At 48.6% G+C, this 27,707-nt stretch overlaps 1 protein-coding gene across 2 annotated transcripts in view; it reads right to left on the bottom strand.

Annotated features, from left to right (window-relative positions):
• NCR3LG1 (natural killer cell cytotoxicity receptor 3 ligand 1) overlaps nt 1-27,707 on the bottom strand; it is a 280,467-nt gene that overhangs the window by 133,479 nt on the left and 119,281 nt on the right. The gene's annotated exons all lie outside the window — the stretch shown is intronic.

Raw genomic sequence — 27,707 nt, forward strand, 5'->3', positions numbered from 1 at the left:
TAACCAGCACTGACACTAACCTGTGGATACCGGTGATATCAGCGGTAATAACCCAGCACTGACACTAACCTGTGGATACCGGTGATATCAGCGGTAATAACCCGGCACTGACACTAACCTGTGGTCACCAGTGATATCAGCGGTAATAACCCAGCACTGACACTAACCTGTGGATACCGGTGATATCAGCAGTAATAACCCGGCACTGACACTAACCTGTGGTCACCAGTGATATCAGCGGTAATAACCCGGCACTGACACTAACCTGTGGACACCGGTGATATCAGCAGTAATAACCCAGCACTGACACTAACCTGTGGATACCGGTGATATCAGCGGTAATAACCCGGCACTGACACTAACCTGTGGATACCAGTGATATCAGCGGTAATAACCCGGCACTGACACTAACCTGTGGATACCGGTGATATCAGCAGTAATAACCCAGCACTGACACTAACCTGTGGTCACCAGTGATATCAGCGGTAATAACCCGGCACTGACACTAACCTGTGGTCACCAGTGATATCAGCGGTAATAGCCCAGCACTGACACTAACCTGTGGTCACCAGTGATATCAGCGGTAATAACCCAGCACTGACACTAACCTGTGGTCACCAGTGATATCAGCGGTAATAACCCAGCACTGACACTAACCTGTGGTCACCAGTGATATCAGCGGTAATAACCCGGCATTGACACTAACCTGTGGATACCAGTGATATCAGCAGTAATAACCCGGCACTGACACTAACCTGTGGTCACCGGTGATATCAGCGGTAATAACCCGGCACTGACACTAACCTGTGGTCACCAGTGATATCAGCGGTAATAACCCGGCACTGACACTAACCTGTGGTCACCAGTGATATCAGCGGTAATAACCCGGCACTGACACTAACCTGTGGTCACCAGTGATATCAGCAGTAATAACCCAGCACTGACACTAACCTGTGGATACCGGTGATATCAGCGGTAATAACCCGGCACTGACAGTAACCTGTGGACACCAGTGATATCAGCAGTAATAACCCAGCACTGACACTAACCTGTGGATACCGGTGATATCAGCGGTAATAATCCAGCACTGACACTAACCTGTGGACACCAGTGATATCAGCGGTAATAACCCGGCACTGACACTAACCTGTGGACACCGGTGATATCAGCGGTAATAACCCGGCACTGACACTAACCTGTGGATACCGGTGATATCAGCAGTAATAACCCGGCACTGACACTAACCTGTGGATACCGGTGATATCAGCAGTAATAACCCGGCACTGACACTAACCTGTGGATACCAGTGATATCAGCGGTAATAACCCGGCACTGACACTAACCTGTGGTCACCAGTGATATCAGCGGTAATAACCCGGCACTGACACTAACCTGTGGATACCAGTGATATCAGCGGTAATAACCCGGCACTGACACTAACCTGTGGTCACCAGTGATATCAGCGGTAATACCCCGGCATTGACACTAACCTGTGGATACCAGTGATATCAGCAGTAATAACCCGGCACTGACACTAACCTGTGGTCACCGGTGATATCAGCGGTAATAACCCGGCACTGACACTAACCTGTGGTCACCAGTGATATCAGCGGTAATAACCCGGCACTGACACTAACCTGTGGTCACCAGTGATATCAGCGGTAATAACCCGGCACTGACACTAACCTGTGGTCACCAGTGATATCAGCGGTAATAACCCAGCACTGACACTAACCTGTGGTCACCAGTGATATCAGCGGTAATAACCCGGCACTGACACTAACCTGTGGTCACCAGTGATATCAGCAGTAATAATCCGGCACTGACACTAACCTGTGGTCACCAGTGATATCAGCGGTAATAACCCGGCACTGACACTAACCTGTGGTCACCAGTGATATCAGCGGTAATAACCCAGCACTGACACTAACCTGTGGTCACCAGTGATATCAGCGGTAATAACCCGGCACTGACACTAACCTGTGGTCACCAGTGATATCAGCGGTAATAGCCCAGCACTGACACTAACCTGTGGTCACCAGTGATATCAGCGGTAATAACCCGGCACTGACACTAACCTGTGGTCACCAGTGATATCAGCAGTAATAATCCGGCACTGACACTAACCTGTGGTCACCAGTGATATCAGCGGTAATAACCCGGCACTGACACTAACCTGTGGTCACCAGTGATATCAGCAGTAATAACCCAGCACTGACACTAACCTGTGGTCACCAGTGATATCAGCGGTAATAACCCGGCACTGACACTAACCTGTGGTCACCAGTGATATCAGCGGTAATAACCCAGCACTGACACTAACCTGTGGTCACCAGTGATATCAGCGGTAATAACCCGGCACTGACACTAACCTGTGGTCACCAGTGATATCAGCGGTAATAACCCAGCACTGACACTAACCTGTGGTCACCAGTGATATCAGCGGTAATAACCCGGCACTGACACTAACCTGTGGTCACCAGTGATATCAGCGGTAATAACCCAGCACTGACACTAACCTGTGGTCACCAGTGATATCAGCGGTAATAACCTGGCACTGACACTAACCTGTGGTCACCAGTGATATCAGCGGTAATAACCCGGCACTGACACTAACCTGTGGTCACCAGTGATATCAGCGGTAATAACCCAGCACTGACACTAACCTGTGGTCACCAGTGATATCAGCGGTAATAACCCGGCACTGACACTAACCTGTGGACACCGGTGATATCAGCAGTAATAACCCGGCACTGACACTAACCTGTGGTCACCAGTGATATCAGCGGTAATAACCCGGCACTGACACTAACCTGTGGACACCGGTGATATCAGCAGTAATAACCCGGCACTGACACTAACCTGTGGTCACCAGTGATATCAGCGGTAATAACCCAGCACTGACACTAACCTGTGGTCACCAGTGATATCAGCGGTAATAACCCAGCACTGACACTAACCTGTGGTCACCAGTGATATCAGCAGTAATAACCCAGCACTGACACTAACCTGTGGACACCAGTGATATCAGCGGTAATAACCAGCACTGACACTAACCTGTGGTCACCAGTGATATCAGCAGTAATAACCCGGCACTGACACTAACCTGTGGTCACCAGTGATATCAGCGGTAATAACCAGTGTGAAGATGTAATTTACCCTCTCACTGTATATGCTGTGATACTATGTCATGATATGTATATTTCCCTGGTTGTATTAGTTGTAATTCATGTATTTTCTTGGGGGAGCTACTGGTCTCAATGTGTCTCTCTCATACAATTGTAGTCTTGGCATCTAATGTGATTATCTAAATAGCCTGTCCTCTTCTTTCCAGAGTTGTGTATCTAATCTGTAATTGCATTGGCCAGTGAAGGAATAGTCATTGTTCTTTACAGCAGGGGATCCCTTCATCTACTGTGGCTGGCAGACATATTGGAGCCCTGTGATGGACCAAACCATTGATGATAGGATGTGTGACCCCTACCCCCTGAACAAACATGGTGGGCTGGTCAAGCAGCACAGACAATGCATTTCCCTTTTTGTAGCTTCAGAGTGAGCTGAAACTTGAAGAGAGCAGGAGCCCCAGCCTGGGTGGCTGTGGACACGGACGGAGCTAGGCCTGTGTGGCGGCCCGTGGGATTGTGTGGAACTCTTTGGACTACTGTAAGGACGATTGCTTTGTTATCCGGTCCGAGGATTGTCGGGAAGGGCCCCCGAATCTGTTTTATGTGGACTAATCGTGTGCTGTTCCTGTATTCCTGTTAATAAACCTGTTGGATCGTTCCTCGGCCTCGTCCATCCTTTGCTCTCTTGTACACCCCCGTCACAAACTGGTTGGCAGCGCTGGGATCAGAGCAGAAGGAATGGAGGACAATGGCTCAACATCAGGAACCAGCACTGCAGAGTACAAGACCTGGACTTTGGGGAGCCTGCAATCAAAGGCCCGTGAAGTAGGAGTTCGTTTCAAAGGACTCTCCAAGGAGCAGCTGATTGAGGCGCTAGAAGGAGTCTGTTCGCAAATTGACGTGGAGGAAGGATCCTCACAGCAAACGGAAGAAAGACGGCAGCCGGAGGTGAATACCCAAAAAAGTCAATGGGTTGTGTGGTACAAGGAGGAGATGGCACTGCTTGGAGATGAGGCCACCATAGAAGATAAGAGGGAGGCCATGCGTGGAGCTAAAGAGAAGGAGCGCAGGATGGAGGAGATGGCACTGCTGGATAAGGAGCTCGCTGTGGAAGCCGCGAGAGGTTCCAGACAGACTGTAACCCCAGCACCCATCATGAGGGAACTTCCCAGGGTGTCCCGCAAAGACTTTAAGCCGTTTAATGAGGCTGCAGGCGACATTGAGGGCTTCTTCCAGGACTTTGAGCATCAGTGTCGATTAATGGAAGTCCCGGACAGGGAGCGTGTCCGGCATCTGGTTGGGCTCCTAGAGGGGGGAGCTGCTGAAGCCTATAGAGCTATGGACCCTCGGTGGAACTGTGAGTATGCGGATATTAAACAGACTATTCTAAAACATTATGCTGTGACCCCAGACACTTACAGGACTCAGTTCCGTGCTTTAGCCTGTGATGGGGAAGTGTCTTTTAAGATATATGCTCATAGACTCAAACAAATATGTAATCGCTGGCTGGAGGCAGAGGAGGCCTTATCTTGGGAGACCTTCCTGCAGGTCATCCTAAAAGAACAATTCTTTGCCCAGTGCCCCGCTGAGATCCGGGAATGGGTGCGTGAGAGAAAACCAGCGACAGTGGAGGAAGCTGCTGCTCTCGCTGATGAGGCTCTCACCATCAAGCCTCAGTGGAGGGTTCTGTTGGAGGATGGAGAGACGCCTAACAGCTCCACAACACCGGATGCCCCCAGTTATTCTGTCCCCATTGTTCCCCGTTCCTCTAAGCCACCACATGTTGATACCCGTGTTAATGTGCCTCCAGTTGCTTCTACTGCACTTTCTGGAATACGCCGGGGAGAGGAAGTAACAGAGCGCAGGTGTTATGTTTGTAGGCATCCCGGGCATTTGCAGGCCTCATGCCCAGCCAGGCCATGGAGGAATCATCCTCAAACCCCTACAGCACCTTCAGGTGGGAGTCGGCCTCCAAGTTCCCCTACCCCTTACCCAAGAGGACGCCTTGGATGGAGGGAGACCCAGCTCAGATGCTATCAATGTGGACAGCCAGGGCATCGGCAAGTCTCCTGCCCAGCTGTTCAAATGAGGACTGATCCTGCACCCAATCGGATTGTTAATTATTTACAGCCCAGTGCCATGGAGGAAGATGTGGCACCGTTATGTGAGGACTGGCCTAGTGACTCAGCCCCCCATGTTGCACCACCAGGAGTTTACGGGGTGCGACCCGCAGTTATGACGATTTCTGCTCATCGAGGTAAGCACTTGCAGGAGGTTGTGCTGGATGGACAGAGACTTGTTGGATTTTGTGACTCGGGTGCTTTCCTCACACTGGCTGATCCCCGAGTGGTTCGGCCTGAGGCAATCCATAGAGGACCTGGGATTGTTATTGAACTGGCTGGTGGACAATGGAGGACTATTCCCACAGCCACTGTGGATCTGAACTTTGGTTTTGGGGTCAGGCGATGTGTGGTTGGGGTGATGGGTGGTCTGCCTGCAGCTGTTCTCCTGGGCAATGATGTGGGAGAGCTACGATGCCAATTCGTGGCTGCATGAAGCCACATGTAAGTAACGCTCTGCCTGTGTGTACTTAACCAGTGACCTGTAGAGGTCCCTAGTACGTACACAAGTTGGGAGGGGGAGGGATTGTGAAGATGTAATTTACCCTCTCACTGTATATGCTGTGATACTATGTCATGATATGTATATTTCCCTGGTTGTATTAGTTGTAATTCATGTATTTTCTTGGGGGAGCTACTGGTCTCAATGTGTCTCTCTCATACAATTGTAGTCTTGGCATCTAATGTGATTATCTAAATAGCCTGTCCTCTTCTTTCCAGAGTTGTGTATCTAATCTGTAATTGCATTGGCCAGTGAAGGAATAGTCATTGTTCTTTACAGCAGGGGATCCCTTCATCTACTGTGGCTGGCAGACATATTGGAGCCCTGTGATGGACCAAACCATTGATGATAGGATGTGTGACCCCTACCCCCTGAACAAACATGGTGGGCTGGTCAAGCAGCACAGACAATGCATTTCCCTTTTTGTAGCTTCAGAGTGAGCTGAAACTTGAAGAGAGCAGGAGCCCCAGCCTGGGTGGCTGTGGACACGGACGGAGCTAGGCCTGTGTGGCGGCCCGTGGGATTGTGTGGAACTCTTTGGACTACTGTAAGGACGATTGCTTTGTTATCCGGTCCGAGGATTGTCGGGAAGGGCCCCCGAATCTGTTTTATGTGGACTAATCGTGTGCTGTTCCTGTATTCCTGTTAATAAACCTGTTGGATCGTTCCTCGGCCTCGTCCATCCTTTGCTCTCTTGTACACCCCCGTCACAACCAGCACTGACACTAACCTGTGGTCACCAGTGATATCAGCGGTAATAACCAGCACTGACACTAACCTGTGGTCACCAGTGATATCAGCGGTAATAACCAGCACTGACACTAACCTGTGGATACCGGTGATATCAGCAGTAATAACCCGGCACTGACACTAACCTGTGGATACCAGTGATATCAGCAGTAATAACCCAGCACTGACACTAACCTGTGGATACCGGTGATATCAGCGGTAATAACCCGGCACTGACACTAACCTGTGGACACCGGTGATATCAGCAGTAATAACCCAGCACTGACACTAACCTGTGGATACCAGTGATATCAGCAGTAATAACCCGGCACTGACACTAACCTGTGGTCACCAGTGATATCAGCAGTAATAACCCGGCACTGACACTAACCTGTGGATACCGGTGATATCAGCGGTAATAACCCAGCACTGACACTAACCTGTGGTCACCGGTGATATCAGCAGTAATAACCCGGCACTGACACTAACCTGTGGATACCGGTGATATCAGCAGTAATAACCCGGCACTGACACTAACCTGTGGTCACCAGTGATATCAGCGGTAATAACCCAGCACTGACACTAACCTGTGGATACCAGTGATATCAGCGGTAATAACCCGGCACTGACACTAACCTGTGGATACCGGTGATATCAGCGGTAATAACCCAGCACTGACACTAACCTGTGGATACCGGTGATATCAGCGGTAATAACCCGGCACTGACACTAACCTGTGGTCACCGGTGATATCAGCGGTAATAACCCGGCACTGACACTAACCTGTGGATACCGGTGATATCAGCAGTAATAACCCGGCACTGACACTAACATGTGGATACCGGTGATATCAGCGGTAATAACCCAGCACTGACACTAACCTGTGGATACCGGTGATATCAGCGGTAATAACCCGGCACTGACACTAACCTGTGGATACCGGTGATATCAGCAGTAATAACCCAGCACTGACACTAACCTGTGGTCACCAGTGATATCAGCAGTAATAACCCAGCACTGACACTAACCTGTGGATACCAGTGATATCAGCAGTAATAACCAGCACTGACACTAACCTGTGGATACCGGTGATATCAGCAGTAATAACCCGGCACTGACACTAACCTGTGGATACCAGTGATATCAGCGGTAATAACCCAGCACTGACACTAACCTGTGGTCACCAGTGATATCAGCGGTAATAACCCAGCACTGACACTAACCTGTGGTCACCAGTGATATCAGCAGTAATAACCCAGCACTGACACTAACCTGTGGTCACCAGTGATATCAGCGGTAATAACCCAGCACTGACACTAACCTGTGGATACCAGTGATATCAGCAGTAATAACCCGGCACTGACACTAACCTGTGGATACCAGTGATATCAGCAGTAATAACCCAGCACTGACACTAACCTGTGGTCACCAGTGATATCAGCAGTAATAACCCGGCACTGACACTAACCTGTGGTCACCAGTGATATCAGCGGTAATAACCCGGCACTGACACTAACCTGTGGATACCAGTGATATCAGCGGTAATAACCCGGCACTGACACTAACCTGTGGATACCAGTGATATCAGCGGTAATAACCCGGCACTGACACTAACCTGTGGTCACCGATGATATCAGCGGTAATAACCCGGCACTGACACTAACCTGTGGATACCGGTGATATCAGCAGTAATAACCCAGCACTGACACTAACCTGTGGACACCGGTGATATCAGCAGTAATAACCCGGCACTGACACTAACCTGTGGACACCGGTGATATCAGCGGTAATAACCCAGCACTGACACTAACCTGTGGTCACCAGTGATATCAGCGGTAATAACCCAGCACTGACACTAACCTGTGGTCACCAGTGATATCAGCAGTAATAACCCAGCACTGACACTAACCTGTGGATACCGGTGATATCAGCGGTAATAACCCAGCACTGACACTAACCTGTGGTCACCAGTGATATCAGCGGTAATAACCCAGCACTGACACTAACCTGTGGATACCGGTGATATCAGCAGTAATAACCCGGCACTGACACTAACCTGTGGATACCGGTGATATCAGCAGTAATAACCCGGCACTGACACTAACCTGTGGATACCGGTGATATCAGCAGTAATAACCCGGCACTGACACTAACCTGTGGATACCGGTGATATCAGCAGTAATAACCCGGCACTGACACTAACCTGTGGATACCGGTGATATCAGCAGTAATAACCCGGCACTGACACTAACCTGTGGATACCGGTGATATCAGCAGTAATAACCCAGCACTGACACTAACCTGTGGATACCGGTGATATCAGCAGTAATAACCCGGCACTGACACTAACCTGTGGATACCGGTGATATCAGCGGTAATAACCCGACACTGACACTAACCTGTGGATACCGGTGATATCAGCAGTAATAACCCGACACTGACACTAACCTGTGGATACCGGTGATATCAGCAGTAATAACCCGACACTGACACTAACCTGTGGATACCGGTGATATCAGCGGTAATAACCCGGCACTGACACTAACCTGTGGTCACCAGTGATATCAGCGGTAATAACCCAGCACTGACACTAACCTGTGGATACCGGTGATATCAGCGGTAATAACCCGGCACTGACACTAACCTGTGGTCACCAGTGATATCAGCGGTAATAACCCAGCACTGACACTAACCTGTGGATACCGGTGATATCAGCAGTAATAACCCGGCACTGACACTAACCTGTGGTCACCAGTGATATCAGCGGTAATAACCCGGCACTGACACTAACCTGTGGACACCGGTGATATCAGCAGTAATAACCCAGCACTGACACTAACCTGTGGATACCGGTGATATCAGCGGTAATAACCCGGCACTGACACTAACCTGTGGTCACCAGTGATATCAGCGGTAATAACCCGGCACTGACACTAACCTGTGGATACCAGTGATATCAGCGGTAATAACCCAGCACTGACACTAACCTGTGGATACCAGTGATATCAGCAGTAATAACCCAGCACTGACACTAACCTGTGGACACCAGTGATATCAGCAGTAATAACCCAGCACTGACACTAACCTGTGGTCACCAGTGATATCAGCGGTAATAACCCAGCACTGACACTAACCTGTGGTCACCAGTGATATCAGCGGTAATAACCCGGCACTGACACTAACCTGTGGACACCAGTGATATCAGCGGTAATAACCAGCACTGACACTAACCTGTGGTCACCAGTGATATCAGCAGTAATAACCCAGCACTGACACTAACCTGTGGTCACCAGTGATATCAGCGGTAATAACCCGGCACTGACACTAACCTGTGGACACCAGTGATATCAGCGGTAATAACCAGCACTGACACTAACCTGTGGTCACCAGTGATATCAGCAGTAATAACCCGGCACTGACACTAACCTGTGGTCACCAGTGATATCAGCGGTAATAACCCAGCACTGACACTAACCTGTGGTCACCAGTGATATCAGCGGTAATAACCAGCACTGACACTAACCTGTGGACACCAGTGATATCAGCAGTAATAACCCGGCACTGACACTAACCTGTGGTCACCAGTGATATCAGCGGTAATAACCAGCACTGACACTAACCTGTGGTCACCAGTGATATCAGCAGTAATAACCCGGCACTGACACTAACCTGTGGTCACCAGTGATATCAGCGGTAATAACCCAGCACTGACACTAACCTGTGGATACCGGTGATATCAGCAGTAATAACCCGGCACTGACACTAACCTGTGGTCACCAGTGATATCAGCGGTAATAACCCGGCACTGACACTAACCTGTGGATACCGGTGATATCAGCAGTAATAACCCAGCACTGACACTAACCTGTGGTCACCAGTGATATCAGCAGTAATAACCCAGCACTGACACTAACCTGTGGTCACCAGTGATATCAGCAGTAATAACCCAGCACTGACACTAACCTGTGGTCACCAGTGATATCAGCAGTAATAACCCAGCACTGACACTAACCTGTGGACACCAGTGATATCAGCAGTAATAACCCGGCACTGACACTAACCTGTGGTCACCAGTGATATCAGCAGTAATAACCCAGCACTGACACTAACCTGTGGATACCAGTGATATCAGCAGTAATAACCCGGCACTGACACTAACCTGTGGTCACCAGTGATATCAGCGGTAATAACCAGCACTGACACTAACCTGTGGTCACCAGTGATATCAGCAGTAATATCCCAGCACTGACACTAACCTGTGGACACCAGTGATATCAGCGGTAATAACCCGGCACTGACACTAACCTGTGGATACCGGTGATATCAGCAGTAATAACCCGGCACTGACACTAACCTGTGGATACCAGTGATATCAGCAGTAATAACCCGGCACTGACACTAACCTGTGGTCACCAGTGATATCAGCAGTAATAACCCGGCACTGACACTAACCTGTGGTCACCAGTGATATCAGCGGTAATAACCCAGCACTGACACTAACCTGTGGATACCGGTGATATCAGCGGTAATAACCAGCACTGACACTAACCTGTGGTCACCAGTGATATCAGCGGTAATAACCAGCACTGACACTAACCTGTGGACACCAGTGATATCAGCGGTAATAACCCAGCACTGACACTAACCTGTGGATACCGGTGATATCAGCAGTAATAACCCAGCACTGACACTAACCTGTGGATACCAGTGATATCAGCAGTAATAACCCAGCACTGACACTAACCTGTGGATACCGGTGATATCAGCGGTAATAACCCGGCACTGACACTAACCTGTGGACACCAGTGATATCAGCAGTAATAACCCAGCACTGACACTAACCTGTGTATACCGGTGATATCAGCGGTAATAACCCGGCACTGACACTAACCTGTGGACACCGGTGATATCAGCAGTAATAACCCAGCACTGACACTAACCTGTGGATACCGGTGATATCAGCGGTAATAACCCAGCACTGACACTAACCTGTGGATACCAGTGATATCAGCAGTAATAATCCGGCACTGACACTAACCTGTGGATACCAGTGATATCAGCAGTAATAACCCGGCACTGACACTAACCTGTGGTCACCAGTGATATCAGCAGTAATAACCCGGCACTGACACTAACCTGTGGATACCGGTGATATCAGCGGTAATAACCCAGCACTGACACTAACCTGTGGTCACCGGTGATATCAGCAGTAATAACCCGGCACTGACACTAACCTGTGGATACCGGTGATATCAGCGGTAATAACCCAGCACTTACACTAACCTGTGGATACCAGTGATATCAGCAGTAATAACCCGGCACTGACACTAACCTGTGGTCACCGGTGATATCAGCGGTAATAACCCGGCACTGACACTAACCTGTGGTCACCGGTGATATCAGCAGTAATAACCCAGCACTGACACTAACCTGTGGATACCGGTGATATCAGCAGTAATAACCCAGCACTGACACTAACCTGTGGTCACCGGTGATATCAGCGGTAATAACCCGGCACTGACACTAACCTGTGGTCACCGGTGAGATCAGCAGTAATAACCCAGCACTGACACTAACCTGTGGATACCAGTGATATCAGCGGTAATAACCCAGCACTGACACTAACCTGTGGATACCGGTGATATCAGCAGTAATAACCCAGCACTGACACTAACCTGTGGATACCGGTGATATCAGCGGTAATAACCCGGCACTGACACTAACCTGTGGATACCGGTGATATCAGCGGTAATAACCCAGCACTGACACTAACCTGTGGATACCGGTGATATCAGCAGTAATAACCCAGCACTGACACTAACCTGTGGATACCAGTGATATCAGCGGTAATAACCCAGCACTGACACTAACCTGTGGATACCGGTGATATCAGCGGTAATAACCCAGCACTGACACTAACCTGTGGATACCGGTGATATCAGCGGTAATAACCCGGCACTGACACTAACCTGTGGATACCGGTGATATCAGCAGTAATAACCCAGCACTGACACTAACCTGTGGTCACCAGTGATATCAGCAGTAATAACCCGGCACTGACACTAACCTGTGGTCACCAGTGATATCAGCGGTAATAACCCAGCACTGACACTAACCTGTGGTCACCAGTGATATCAGCAGTAATAACCAGCACTGACACTAACCTGTGGATACCGGTGATATCAGCAGTAATAACCCAGCACTGACACTAACCTGTGGTCACCAGTGATATCAGCGGTAATAACCCAGCACTGACACTAACCTGTGGTCACCAGTGATATCAGCGGTAATAACCCGGCACTGACACTAACCTGTGGACACCAGTGATATCAGCGGTAATAACCCAGCACTGACACTAACCTGTGGTCACCAGTGATATCAGCGGTAATAACCCAGCACTGACACTAACCTGTGGACACCAGTGATATCAGCGGTAATAACCCAGCACTGACACTAACCTGTGGTCACCAGTGATATCAGCAGTAATAACCCGGCACTGACACTAACCTGTGGTCACCAGTGATATCAGCAGTAATAACCCGGCACTGACACTAACCTGTGGTCACCAGTGATATCAGCAGTAATAACCCGGCACTGACACTAACCTGTGGATACCGGTGATATCAGCAGTAATAACCCAGCACTGACACTAACCTGTGGTCACCAGTGATATCAGCAGTAATAACCCAGCACTGACACTAACCTGTGGTCACCAGTGATATCAGCAGTAATAACCCAGCACTGACACTAACCTGTGGACACCAGTGATATCAGCGGTAATAACCCGGCACTGACACTAACCTGTGGTCACCAGTGATATCAGCGGTAATAACCCGGCACTGACACTAACCTGTGGTCACCAGTGATATCAGCAGTAATAACCCGGCACTGACACTAACCTGTGGTCACCAGTGATATCAGCGGTAATAACCCGGCACTGACACTAACCTGTGGACACCAGTGATATCAGCAGTAATAACCCGGCACTGACACTAACCTGTGGACACCAGTGATATCAGCGGTAATAACCCGGCACTGACACTAACCTGTGGTCACCAGTGATATCAGCGGTAATAACCCAGCACTGACACTAACCTGTGGTCACCAGTGATATCAGCAGTAATAACCAGCACTGACACTAACCTGTGGTCACCAGTGATATCAGTGGTAATAACCCGGCACTGACACTAACCTGTGGTCACCAGTGATATCAGCAGTAACAACCCGGCACTGACACTAATCTGTGGTCACCAGTGATATCAGCAGTAATAACCAGCACTGACACTAACCTGTGGTCACCAGTGATATCAGTGGTAATAACCCGGCACTGACACTAACCTGTGGTCACCAGTGATATCAGCAGTAATAACCCAGCACTGACACTAACCTGTGGTCACCAGTGATATCAGCGGTAATAACCAGCACTGACACTAACCTGTGGTCACCAGTGATATCAGCGGTAATAACCAGCACTGACACTAACCTGTGGTCACCAGTGATATCAGCGGTAATAACCCAGCACTGACACTAACCTGTGGATACCAGTGATATCAGCAGTAATAACCCGGCACTGACACTAACCTGTGGTCACCAGTGATATCAGCGGTAATAACCCAGCACTGACACTAACCTGTGGATACCAGTGATATCAGCAGTAATAACCCAGCACTGACACTAACCTGTGGTCACCAGTGATATCAGCGGTAATAACCCAGCACTGACACTAACCTGTGGTCACCAGTGATATCAGCGGTAATAACCAGCACTGACACTAACCTGTGGATACCAGTGATATCAGCAGTAATAACCCAGCACTGACACTAACCTGTGGTCACCAGTGATATCAGCGGTAATAACCAGCACTGACACTAACCTGTGGTCACCAGTGATATCAGCAGTAATAACCCAGCACTGACACTAACCTGTGGACACCGGTGATATCAGCAGTAATAACCAGCACTGACACTAACCTGTGGATACCGGTGATATCAGCAGTAATAACCCAGCACTGACACTAACCTGTGGATACCGGTGATATCAGCAGTAATAACCAGCACTGACACTAAACTGTGGTCACCAGTGATATCAGCGGTAATAACCAGCACTGACACTAACCTGTGGATACCAGTGATATCAGCGGTAATAACCCGGCACTGACACTAACCTGTGGTCACCAGTGATATCAGCAGTAATAACCCGGCACTGACACTAACCTGTGGATACCGGTGATATCAGCAGTAATAACCCAGCACTGACACTAACCTGTGGTCACCAGTGATATCAGCAGTAATAACCAGCACTGACACTAACCTGTGGATACCGGTGATATCAGCAGTAATAACCAGCACTGACACTAAACTGTGGTCACCAGTGATATCAGCAGTAATAACCCAGCACTGACACTAACCTGTGGTCACCAGTGATATCAGCAGTAATAACCCAGCACTGACACTAACCTGTGGATACCGGTGATATCAGCAGTAATAACCCAGCACTGACACTAACCTGTGGACACCGGTGATATCATTGGTAATAACCCGGCACTGACACTAACCTGTGGATACCGGTGATATCAGCAGTAATAACCAGCACTGACACTAACCTGTGGTCACCAGTGATATCAGCAGTAATAACCCAGCACTGACACTAACCTGTGGTCACCAGTGATATCAGCAGTAATAACCAGCACTGACACTAACCTGTGGTCACCAGTGATATCAGTGGTAATAACCCGGCACTGACACTAACCTGTGGTCACCAGTGATATCAGTGGTAATAACCCGGCACTGACACTAACCTGTGGTCACCAGTGATATCAGCAGTAATAACCCAGCACTGACACTAACCTGTGGTCACCAGTGATATCAGCGGTAATAACCAGCACTGACACTAACCTGTGGTCACCAGTGATATCAGCGGTAATAACCAGCACTGACACTAACCTGTGGTCACCAGTGATATCAGCAGTAATAACCCAGCACTGACACTAACCTGTGGATACCGGTGATATCAGCAGTAATAACCAGCACTGACACTAACCTGTGGTCACCAGTGATATCAGCAGTAATAACCAGCACTGACACTAACCTGTGGTCACCAGTGATATCAGCAGTAATAACCAGCACTGACACTAACCTGTGGTCACCAGTGATATCAGTGGTAATAACCCGGCACTGACACTAACCTGTGGTCACCAGTGATATCAGTGGTAATAACCCGGCACTGACACTAACCTGTGGTCACCAGTGATATCAGCAGTAATAACCCAGCACTGACACTAACCTGTGGTCACCAGTGATATCAGCGGTAATAACCAGCACTGACACTAACCTGTGGTCACCAGTGATATCAGCGGTAATAACCAGCACTGACACTAACCTGTGGTCACCAGTGATATCAGCGGTAATAACCCAGCACTGACACTAACCTGTGGATACCAGTGATATCAGCAGTAATAACCCGGCACTGACACTAACCTGTGGTCACCAGTGATATCAGCGGTAATAACCCAGCACTGACACTAACCTGTGGATACCAGTGATATCAGCAGTAATAACCCGGCACTGACACTAACCTGTGGTCACCAGTGATATCAGCGGTAATAACCCAGCACTGACACTAACCTGTGGTCACCAGTGATATCAGCAGTAATAACCCAGCACTGACACTAACCTGTGGTCACCAGTGATATCAGCAGTAATAACCCAGCACTGACACTAACCTGTGGACACCGGTGATATCAGCAGTAATAACCCAGCACTGACACTAACCTGTGGACACCGGTGATATCAGCAGTAATAACCAGCACTGACACTAACCTGTGGATACCGGTGATATCAGCAGTAATAACCAGCACTGACACTAACCTGTGGTCACCAGTGATATCAGCAGTAATAACCCAGCACTGACACTAACCTGTGGATACCGGTGATATCAGCAGTAATAACCAGCACTGACACTAACCTGTGGTCACCAGTGATATCAGCAGTAATAACCCAGCACTGACACTAACCTGTGGTCACCAGTGATATCAGCAGTAATAACCCAGCACTGACACTAACCTGTGGATACCGGTGATATCAGCAGTAATAACCCAGCACTGACACTAACCTGTGGACACCGGTGATATCAGCAGTAATAACCCAGCACTGACACTAACCTGTGGATACCGGTGATATCAGCAGTAATAACCAGCACTGACACTAACCTGTGGTCACCAGTGATATCAGCAGTAATAACCAGCACTGACACTAACCTGTGGTCACCAGTGATATCAGCAGTAATAACCAGCACTGACACTAACCTGTGGTCACCAGTGATATCAGTGGTAATAACCCGGCACTGACACTAACCTGTGGTCACCAGTGATATCAGTGGTAATAACCCGGCACCGACACTAACCTGTGGTCACCAGTGATATCAGCAGTAATAACCCAGCACTGACACTAACCTGTGGTCACCAGTGATATCAGCGGTAATAACCAGCACTGACACTAACCTGTGGTCACCAGTGATATCAGCGGTAATAACCAGCACTGACACTAACCTGTGGTCACCAGTGATATCAGCGGTAATAACCCAGCACTGACACTAACCTGTGGATACCAGTGATATCAGCAGTAATAACCCGGCACTGACACTAACCTGTGGTCACCAGTGATATCAGCGGTAATAACCCAGCACTGACACTAACCTGTGGATACCAGTGATATCAGCAGTAATAACCCGGCACTGACACTAACCTGTGGTCACCAGTGATATCAGCGGTAATAACCAGCACTGACACTAACCTGTGGTCACCAGTGATATCAGCAGTAATAACCCAGCACTGACACTAACCTGTGGTCACCAGTGATATCAGCAGTAATAACCCAGCACTGACACTAACCTGTGGATACCGGTGATATCAGCAGTAATAACCAGCACTGACACTAACCTGTGGTCACCAGTGATATCAGCAGTAATAACCCAGCACTGACACTAACCTGTGGATACCAGTGATATTAGCAGTAATAACCAGCACTGACACTAACCTGTGGTCACCAGTGATATCAGCAGTAATAACCCGGCACTGACACTAACCTGTGGTCACCAGTGATATCAGCAGTAATAACCCAGCACTGACACTAACCTGTGGATACCAGTGATATCAGCAGTAATAACCCGGCACTGACACTAACCTGTGGATACCAGTGATATTAGCAGTAATAACCAGCACTGACACTAACCTGTGGTCACCAGTGATATCAGCAGTAATAACCCGGCACTGACACTAACCTGTGGTCACCAGTGATATCAGCAGTAATAACCCAGCACTGACACTAACCTGTGGTCACCAGTGATATCAGCAGTAATAACCCAGCACTGACACTAACCTGTGGATACCAGTGATATCAGCAGTAATAACCCAGCACTGACACTAACCTGTGGATACCAGTGATATTAGCAGTAATAACCAGCACTGACACTAACCTGTGGTCACCAGTGATATCAGCAGTAATAACCCGGCACTGACACTAACCTGTGGTCACCAGTGATATCAGCGGTAATAACCCAGCACTGACACTAACCTGTGGATACCAGTGATATCAGCAGTAATAACCCGGCACTGACACTAACCTGTGGTCACCAGTGATATCAGCGGTAATAACCAGCACTGACACTAACCTGTGGTCACCAGTGATATCAGCAGTAATAACCCAGCACTGACACTAACCTGTGGTCACCAGTGATATCAGCAGTAATAACCCAGCACTGACACTAACCTGTGGATACCGGTGATATCAGCAGTAATAACCAGCACTGACACTAACCTGTGGTCACCAGTGATATCAGCAGTAATAACCCAGCACTGACACTAACCTGTGGATACCAGTGATATTAGCAGTAATAACCAGCACTGACACTAACCTGTGGTCACCAGTGATATCAGCAGTAATAACCCGGCACTGACACTAACCTGTGGATACCAGTGATATCAGCGGTAATAACCCGGCACTGACACTAACCTGTGGATACCAGTGATATCAGCGGTAATAACCCGGCACTGACACTAACCTGTGGTCACCAGTGATATCAGCAGTAATAACCCGGCACTGACACTAACCTGTGGTCACCAGTGATATCAGCAGTAATAACCAGCACTGACACTAACCTGTGGATACCAGTGATATCAGCAGTAATAACCCGGCACTGACACTAACCTGTGGTCACCAGTGATATCAGCAGTAATAACCCAGCACTGACACTAACCTGTGGTCACCAGTGATATCAGCAGTAATAACCCAGCACTGACACTAACCTGTGGATACCAGTGATATCAGCAGTAATAACCCAGCACTGACACTAACCTGTGGATACCAGTGATATCAGCAGTAATAACCCGGCACTGACACTAACCTGTGGTCACCAGTGATATCAGCAGTAATAACCCAGCACTGACACTAACCTGTGGATACCAGTGATATCAGCAGTAATAACCAGCACTGACACTAACCTGTGGTCACCAGTGATATCAGCAGTAATAACCCGGCACTGACACTAACCTGTGGTCACCAGTGATATCAGCAGTAATAACCCAGCACTGACACTAACCTGTGGATACCAGTGATATCAGCAGTAATAACCCAGCACTGACACTAACCTGTGGATACCGGTGATATCAGCAGTAATAACCAGCACTGACACTAACCTGTGGATACCAGTGATATCAGCAGTAATAACCCAGCACTGACACTAACCTGTGGTCACCAGTGATATCAGCAGTAATAACCAGCACTGACACTAACCTGTGGTCACCAGTGATATCAGCAGTAATAACCCGGCACTGACACTAACCTGTGGTCACCAGTGATATCAGCAGTAATAACCCAGCACTGACACTAACCTGTGGATACCGGTGATATCAGCAGTAATAACCCGGCACTGACACTAACCTGTGGATACCGGTGATATCAGCAGTAATAACCCGGCACTGACACTAACCTGTGGTCACCAGTGATATCAGCAGTAATAACCCGGCACTGACACTAACCTGTGGTCACCAGTGATATCAGCAGTAATAACCCGGCACTGACACTAACCTGTGGATACCGGTGATATCAGCAGTAATAACCCAGCACTGACACTAACCTGTGGATACCGGTGATATCAGCGGTAATAACCCGGCACTGACACTAACCTGTGGTCACCAGTGATATCAGCAGTAATAACCCAGCACTGACACTAACCTGTGGATACCGGTGATATCAGCAGTAATAACCCAGCACTGACACTAACCTGTAGATACCGGTGATATCAGCGGTAATAACCCGGCACTGACACTAACCTGTGGTCACCAGTGATATCAGCAGTAATAACCCAGCACTGACACTAACCTGTGGTCACCAGTGATATCAGCAGTAATAACCCAGCACTGACACTAACCTGTGGTCACCAGTGATATCAGCGGTAATAACCCGGCACTGACACTAACCTGTGGATACCGGTGATATCAGCAGTAATAACCCAGCACTGACACTAACCTGTGGATACCGGTGATATCAGCAGTAATAACCCGGCACTGACACTAACCTGTGGTCACCAGTGATATCAGCGGTAATAACCCGGCACTGACACTAACCTGTGGATACCGGTGATATCAGCGGTAATAACCAGCACTGACACTAACCTGTGGTCACCAGTGATATCAGCAGTAATAACCCAGCACTGACACTAACCTGTGGTCACCAGTGATATCAGCAGTAATAACCCAGCACTGACACTAACCTGTGGTCACCAGTGATATCAGCAGTAATAACCCGGCACTGACACTAACCTGTGGATACCGGTGATATCAGCAGTAATAACCCAGCACTGACACTAACCTGTGGATACCGGTGATATCAGCAGTAATAACCCGGCACTGACACTAACCTGTGGTCACCAGTGATATCAGCGGTAATAACCCGGCACTGACACTAACCTGTGGATACCGGTGATATCAGCGGTAATAACCCAGCACTGACACTAACCTGTGGTCACCGGTGATATCAGCAGTAATAACCCGGCACTGACACTAACCTGTGGATACCAGTGATATCAGCAGTAATAACCCGGCACTGACACTAACCTGTGGATACCGGTGATATCAGCAGTAATAACCCGGCACTGACACTAACCTGTGGATACCAGTGATATCAGCAGTAATAACCCGGCACTGACACTAACCTGTGGATACCGGTGATATCAGCAGTAATAACCCGACACTGACACTAACCTGTGGATACCGGTGATATCAGCGGTAATAACCCGGCACTGACACTAACCTGTGGTCACCAGTGATATCAGCAGTAATAACCCAGCACTGACACTAACCTGTGGATACCAGTGATATCAGCAGTAATAACCCAGCACTGACACTAACCTGTGGTCACCAGTGATATCAGCAGTAATAACCCGGCACTGACACTAACCTGTGGTCACCAGTGATATCAGCGGTAATAACCCAGCACTGACACTAACCTGTGGTCACCAGTGATATCAGCGGTAATAACCCAGCACTGACACTAACCTGTGGTCACCAGTGATATCAGCGGTAATAACCCAGCACTGACACTAACCTGTGGATACCGGTGATATCAGCAGTAATAACCCAGCACTGACACTAACCTGTGGATACCGGTGATATCAGCAGTAATAACCCGGCACTGACACTAACCTGTGGTCACCAGTGATATCAGCAGTAATAACCCGGCACTGACACTAACCTGTGGATACCAGTGATATCAGCGGTAATAACCCAGCACTGACACTAACCTGTGGTCACCAGTGATATCAGCAGTAATAACCCGGCACTGACACTAACCTGTGGATACCAGTGATATCAGCGGTAATAACCCAGCACTGACACTAACCTGTGGTCACCAGTGATATCAGCAGTAATAACCCAGCACTGACACTAACCTGTGGTCACCAGTGATATCAGCAGTAATAACCCAGCACTGACACTAACCTGTGGATACCAGTGATATCAGCGGTAATAACCCAGCACTGACACTAACCTGTGGTCACCAGTGATATCAGCAGTAATAACCCGGCACTGACACTAACCTGTGGTCACCAGTGATATCAGCAGTAATAACCCGGCACTGACACTAACCTGTGGTCACCAGTGATATCAGCAGTAATAACCCGGCACTGACACTAACCTGTGGTCACCAGTGATATCAGCAGTAATAACCCGGCACTGACACTAACCTGTGGTCACCAGTGATATCAGCGGTAATAACCCGGCACTGACACTAACCTGTGGTCACCAGTGATATCAGCAGTAATAACCCGGCACTGACACTAACCTGTGGTCACCAGTGATATCAACGGTAATAACCCAGCACTGACACTAACCTGTGGTCACCAGTGATATCAGCAGTAATAACCCGGCACTGACACTAACCTGTGGATACCGGTGATATCAGCGGTAATAACCCGGCACTGACACTAACCTGTGGATACCAGTGATATCAGCGGTAATAACCCAGCACTGACACTAACCTGTGGATACCGGTGATATCAGCGGTAATAACCCAGCACTGACACTAACCTGTGGTCACCAGTGATATCAGCGGTAATAACCCGGCACTGACACTAACCTGTGGACACCGGTGATATCAGCGGTAATAACCCGGCACTGACACTAACCTGTGGATACCAGTGATATCAGCAGTAATAACCCAGCACTGACACTAACCTGTGGATACCGGTGATATCAGCGGTAATAACCCAGCACTGACACTAACCTGTGGATACCGGTGATATCAGCGGTAATAACCCAGCAATGACACTAACCTGTGGTCACCAGTGATATCAGCGGTAATAACCCGGCACTGACACTAACCTGTGGACACCGGTGATATCAGCGGTAATAACCCGGCACTGACACTAACCTGTGGATACCAGTGATATCAGCAGTAATAACCCAGCACTGACACTAACCTGTGGATACCGGTGATATCAGCAGTAATAACCCAGCACTGACACTAACCTGTGGTCACCAGTGATATCAGCAGTAATAACCCGGCACTGACACTAACCTGTGGATACCGGTGATATCAGCGGTAATAACCCAGCACTGACACTAACCTGTGGTCACCAGTGATATCAGCGGTAATAACCCGGCACTGACACTAACCTGTGGATACCAGTGATATCAGCGGTAATAACCCGGCACTGACACTAACCTGTGGATACCGGTGATATCAGCGGTAATAACCCAGCACTGACACTAACCTGTGGTCACCAGTGATATCAGCGGTAATAACCCGGCACTAACACTAACCTGTGGTCACCAGTGATATCAGCAGTAATAACCCGGCACTGACACTAACCTGTGGTCACCAGTGATATCAGCAGTAATAACCCGGCACTGACACTAACCTGTGGTCACCAGTGATATCAGCAGTAATAACCCGGCACTGACACTAACCTGTGGATACCGGTGATATCAGCAGTAATAACCCAGCACTGACACTAACCTGTGGTCACCAGTGATATCAGCAGTAATAACCCAGCACTGACACTAACCTGTGGTCACCAGTGATATCAGCGGTAATAACCCGGCACTGACACTAACCTGTGGTCACCAGTGATATCAGCGGTAATAACCCGGCACTGACACTAACCTGTGGATACCAGTGATATCAGCGGTAATAACCCGGCACTGACACTAACCTGTGGACACCGGTGATATCAGCGGTAATAACCCGGCACTGACACTAACCTGTGGTCACCAGTGATATCAGCAGTAATAACCCGGCACTGACACTAACCTGTGGTCACCAGTGATATCAGCAGTAATAACCCGGCACTGACACTAACCTGTGGATACCAGTGATATCAGCGGTAATAACCCAGCACTGACACTAACCTGTGGATACCGGTGATATCAGCGGTAATAACCCGGCACTGACACTAACCTGTGGACACCGGTGATATCAGCGGTAATAACCCGGCACTGACACTAACCTGTGGATACCGGTGATATCAGCAGTAATAACCCAGCACTGACACTAACCTGTGGTCACCAGTGATATCAGCAGTAATAACCCGGCACTGACACTAACCTGTGGATACCAGTGATATCAGCGGTAATAACCCAGCACTGACACTAACCTGTGGTCACCAGTGATATCAGCAGTAATAACCCGGCACTGACACTAACCTGTGGATACCAGTGATATCAGCGGTAATAACCCAGCACTGACACTAACCTGTGGTCACCAGTGATATCAGCGGTAATAACCCAGCACTGACACTAACCTGTGGTCACCAGTGATATCAGCGGTAATAACCCAGCACTGACACTAACCTGTGGTCACCAGTGATATCAGCAGTAATAACCCGGCACTGACACTAACCTGTGGTCACCAGTGATATCAGCAGTAATAACCCGGCACTGACACTAACCTGTGGATACCGGTGATATCAGCAGTAATAACCCGGCACTGACACTAACCTGTGGATACCAGTGATATCAGCAGTAATAACCCGGCACTGACACTAACCTGTGGTCACCAGTGATATCAGCAGTAATAACCCGGCACTGACACTAACCTGTTGATACCAGTGATATCAGCAGTAATAACCCAGCACTGACACTAACCTGTGGTCACCAGTGATATCAGCAGTAATAACCCGGCACTGACACTAACCTGTGGATACCAGTGATATCAGCGGTAATAACCCAGCACTGACACTAACCTGTGGATACCGGTGATATCAGCAGTAATAACCAGGCACTGACACTAACCTGTGGATACCGGTGATATCAGCGGTAATAACCCGGCACTGACACTAACCTGTGGTCACCAGTGATATCAGCAGTAATAACCCGGCACTGACACTAACCTGTGGATACCAGTGATATCAGCGGTAATAACCCGGCACTGACACTAACCTGTGGATACCGGTGATATCAGCGGTAATAACCCGGCACTGACACTAACCTGTGGATACCAGTGATATCAGCGGTAATAACCCAGCACTGACACTAACCTGTGGTCACCAGTGATATCAGCAGTAATAACCCGGCACTGACACTAACCTGTGGTCACCGGTGATATCAGCGGTAATAACCCAGCACTGACACTAACCTGTGGATACCAGTGATATCAGCGGTAATAACCCAGCACTGACACTAACCTGTGGATACCGGTGATATCAGCAGTAATAACCCAGCACTGACACTAACCTGTGGTCACCAGTGATATCAGCAGTAATAACCCAGCACTGACACTAACCTGTGGATACCGGTGATATCAGCAGTAATAACCCGGCACTGACACTAACCTGTGGACACCGGTGATATCAGCAGTAATAACCAAGCACTGACACTAACCTGTGGATACCGGTGATATCAGCAGTAATAACCAGCACTGACACTAACCTGTGGTCACCAGTGATATCAGCGGTAATAACCCAGCACTGACACTAACCTGTGGATACCAGTGATATCAGCGGTAATAACCCAGCACTGACACTAACCTGTGGATACCAGTGATATCAGCGGTAATAACCCAGCACTGACACTAACCTGTGGTCACCGGTGATATCAGCGGTAATAACCCAGCACTGACACTAACCTGTGGTCACCAGTGATATCAGCAGTAATAACCCAGCACTGACACTAACCTGTGGATACCGGTGATATCAGCGGTAATAACCCAGCACTGACACTAACCTGTGGATACCGGTGATATCAGCGGTAATAACCCGGCACTGACACTAACCTGTGGATACCGGTGATATCAGCAGTAATAACCCAGCACTGACACTAACCTGTGGTCACCAGTGATATCAGCAGTAATAACCCGGCACTGACACTAACCTGTGGTCACCAGTGATATCAGCGGTAATAACCCAGCACTGACACTAACCTGTGGTCACCAGTGATATCAGCAGTAATAACCAGCACTGACACTAACCTGTGGATACCGGTGATATCAGCAGTAATAACCCAGCACTGACACTAACCTGTGGTCACCAGTGATATCAGCGGTAATAACCCAGCACTGACACTAACCTGTGGTCACCAGTGATATCAGCGGTAATAACCCGGCACTGACACTAACCTGTGGACACCAGTGATATCAGCAGTAATAACCCGGCACTGACACTAACCTGTGGTCACCAGTGATATCAGCAGTAATAACCCGGCACTGACACTAACCTGTGGTCACCAGTGATATCAGCAGTAATAACCCGGCACTGACACTAACCTGTGGTCACCAGTGATATCAGCAGTAATAACCCGGCACTGACACTAACCTGTGGTCACCAGTGATATCAGCAGTAATAACCCGGCACTGACACTAACCTGTGGATACCGGTGATATCAGCAGTAATAACCCAGCACTGACACTAACCTGTGGTCACCAGTGATATCAGCAGTAATAACCCAGCACTGACACTAACCTGTGGTCACCAGTGATATCAGCGGTAATAACCCAGCACTGACACTAACCTGTGGTCACCAGTGATATCAGCAGTAATAACCAGCACTGACACTAACCTGTGGTCACCAGTGATATCAGCGGTAATAACCCAGCACTGACACTAACCTGTGGACACCAGTGATATCAGCGGTAATAACCCGGCACTGACACTAACCTGTGGTCACCAGTGATATCAGTGGTAATAACCCGGCACTGACACTAACCTGTGGTCACCAGTGATATCAGCAGTAATAACCCGGCACTGACACTAACCTGTGGTCACCAGTGATATCAGCGGTAATAACCCAGCACTGACACTAACCTGTGGTCACCAGTGATATCAGCAGTAATAACCAGCACTGACACTAACCTGTGGTCACCAGTGATATCAGTGGTAATAACCCGGCACTGACACTAACCTGTGGTCACCAGTGATATCAGCAGTAACAACCCGGCACTGACACTAATCTGTGGTCACCAGTGATATCAGCAGTAATAACCCGGCACTGACACTAACCTGTGGTCACCAGTGATATCAGCAGTAATAACCCAGCACTGACACTAACCTGTGGATACCGGTGATATCAGCAGTAATAACCAGCACTGACACTAACCTGTGGTCACCAGTGATATCAGTGGTAATAACCCGGCACTGACACTAACCTGTGGTCACCAGTGATATCAGCAGTAATAACCCAGCACTGACACTAACCTGTGGTCACCAGTGATATCAGCGGTAATAACCAGCACTGACACTAACCTGTGGTCACCAGTGATATCAGCGGTAATAACCAGCACTGACACTAACCTGTGGTCACCAGTGATATCAGCGGTAATAACCCAGCACTGACACTAACCTGTGGATACCAGTGATATCAGCAGTAATAACCCAGCACTGACACTAACCTGTGGTCACCAGTGATATCAGCAGTAATAACCCAGCACTGACACTAACCTGTGGATACCAGTGATATCAGCAGTAATAACCCGGCACTGACACTAACCTGTGGTCACCAGTGATATCAGCGGTAATAACCCAGCACTGACACTAACCTGTGGATACCAGTGATATCAGCAGTAATAACCCAGCACTGACACTAACCTGTGGTCACCAGTGATATCAGCGGTAATAACCCAGCACTGACACTAACCTGTGGTCACCAGTGATATCAGCGGTAATAACCAGCACTGACACTAACCTGTGGATACCAGTGATATCAGCAGTAATAACCCAGCACTGACACTAACCTGTGGTCACCAGTGATATCAGCGGTAATAACCAGCACTGACACTAACCTGTGGTCACCAGTGATATCAGCAGTAATAACCCAGCACTGACACTAACCTGTGGATACCGGTGATATCAGCAGTAATAACCCAGCACTGACACTAACCTGTGGACACCGGTGATATCAGCAGTAATAACCCAGCACTGACACTAACCTGTGGTCACCAGTGATATCAGCGGTAATAACCAGCACTGACACTAACCTGTGGATACCGGTGATATCAGCAGTAATAACCAGCACTGACACTAACCTGTGGTCACCAGTGATATCAGCAGTAATAACCCAGCACTGACACTAACCTGTGGTCACCAGTGATATCAGCAGTAATAACCCAGCACTGACACTAACCTGTGGACACCGGTGATATCAGCAGTAATAACCCAGCACTGACACTAACCTGTGGACACCGGTGATATCAGCAGTAATAACCAGCACTGACACTAAACTGTGGTCACCAGTGATATCAGCAGTAA

Source organism: Anomaloglossus baeobatrachus, chromosome 10 (genome assembly GCF_048569485.1).
Source record: "Anomaloglossus baeobatrachus isolate aAnoBae1 chromosome 10, aAnoBae1.hap1, whole genome shotgun sequence".
Lineage (NCBI taxonomy): Eukaryota > Metazoa > Chordata > Amphibia > Anura > Aromobatidae > Anomaloglossus > Anomaloglossus baeobatrachus.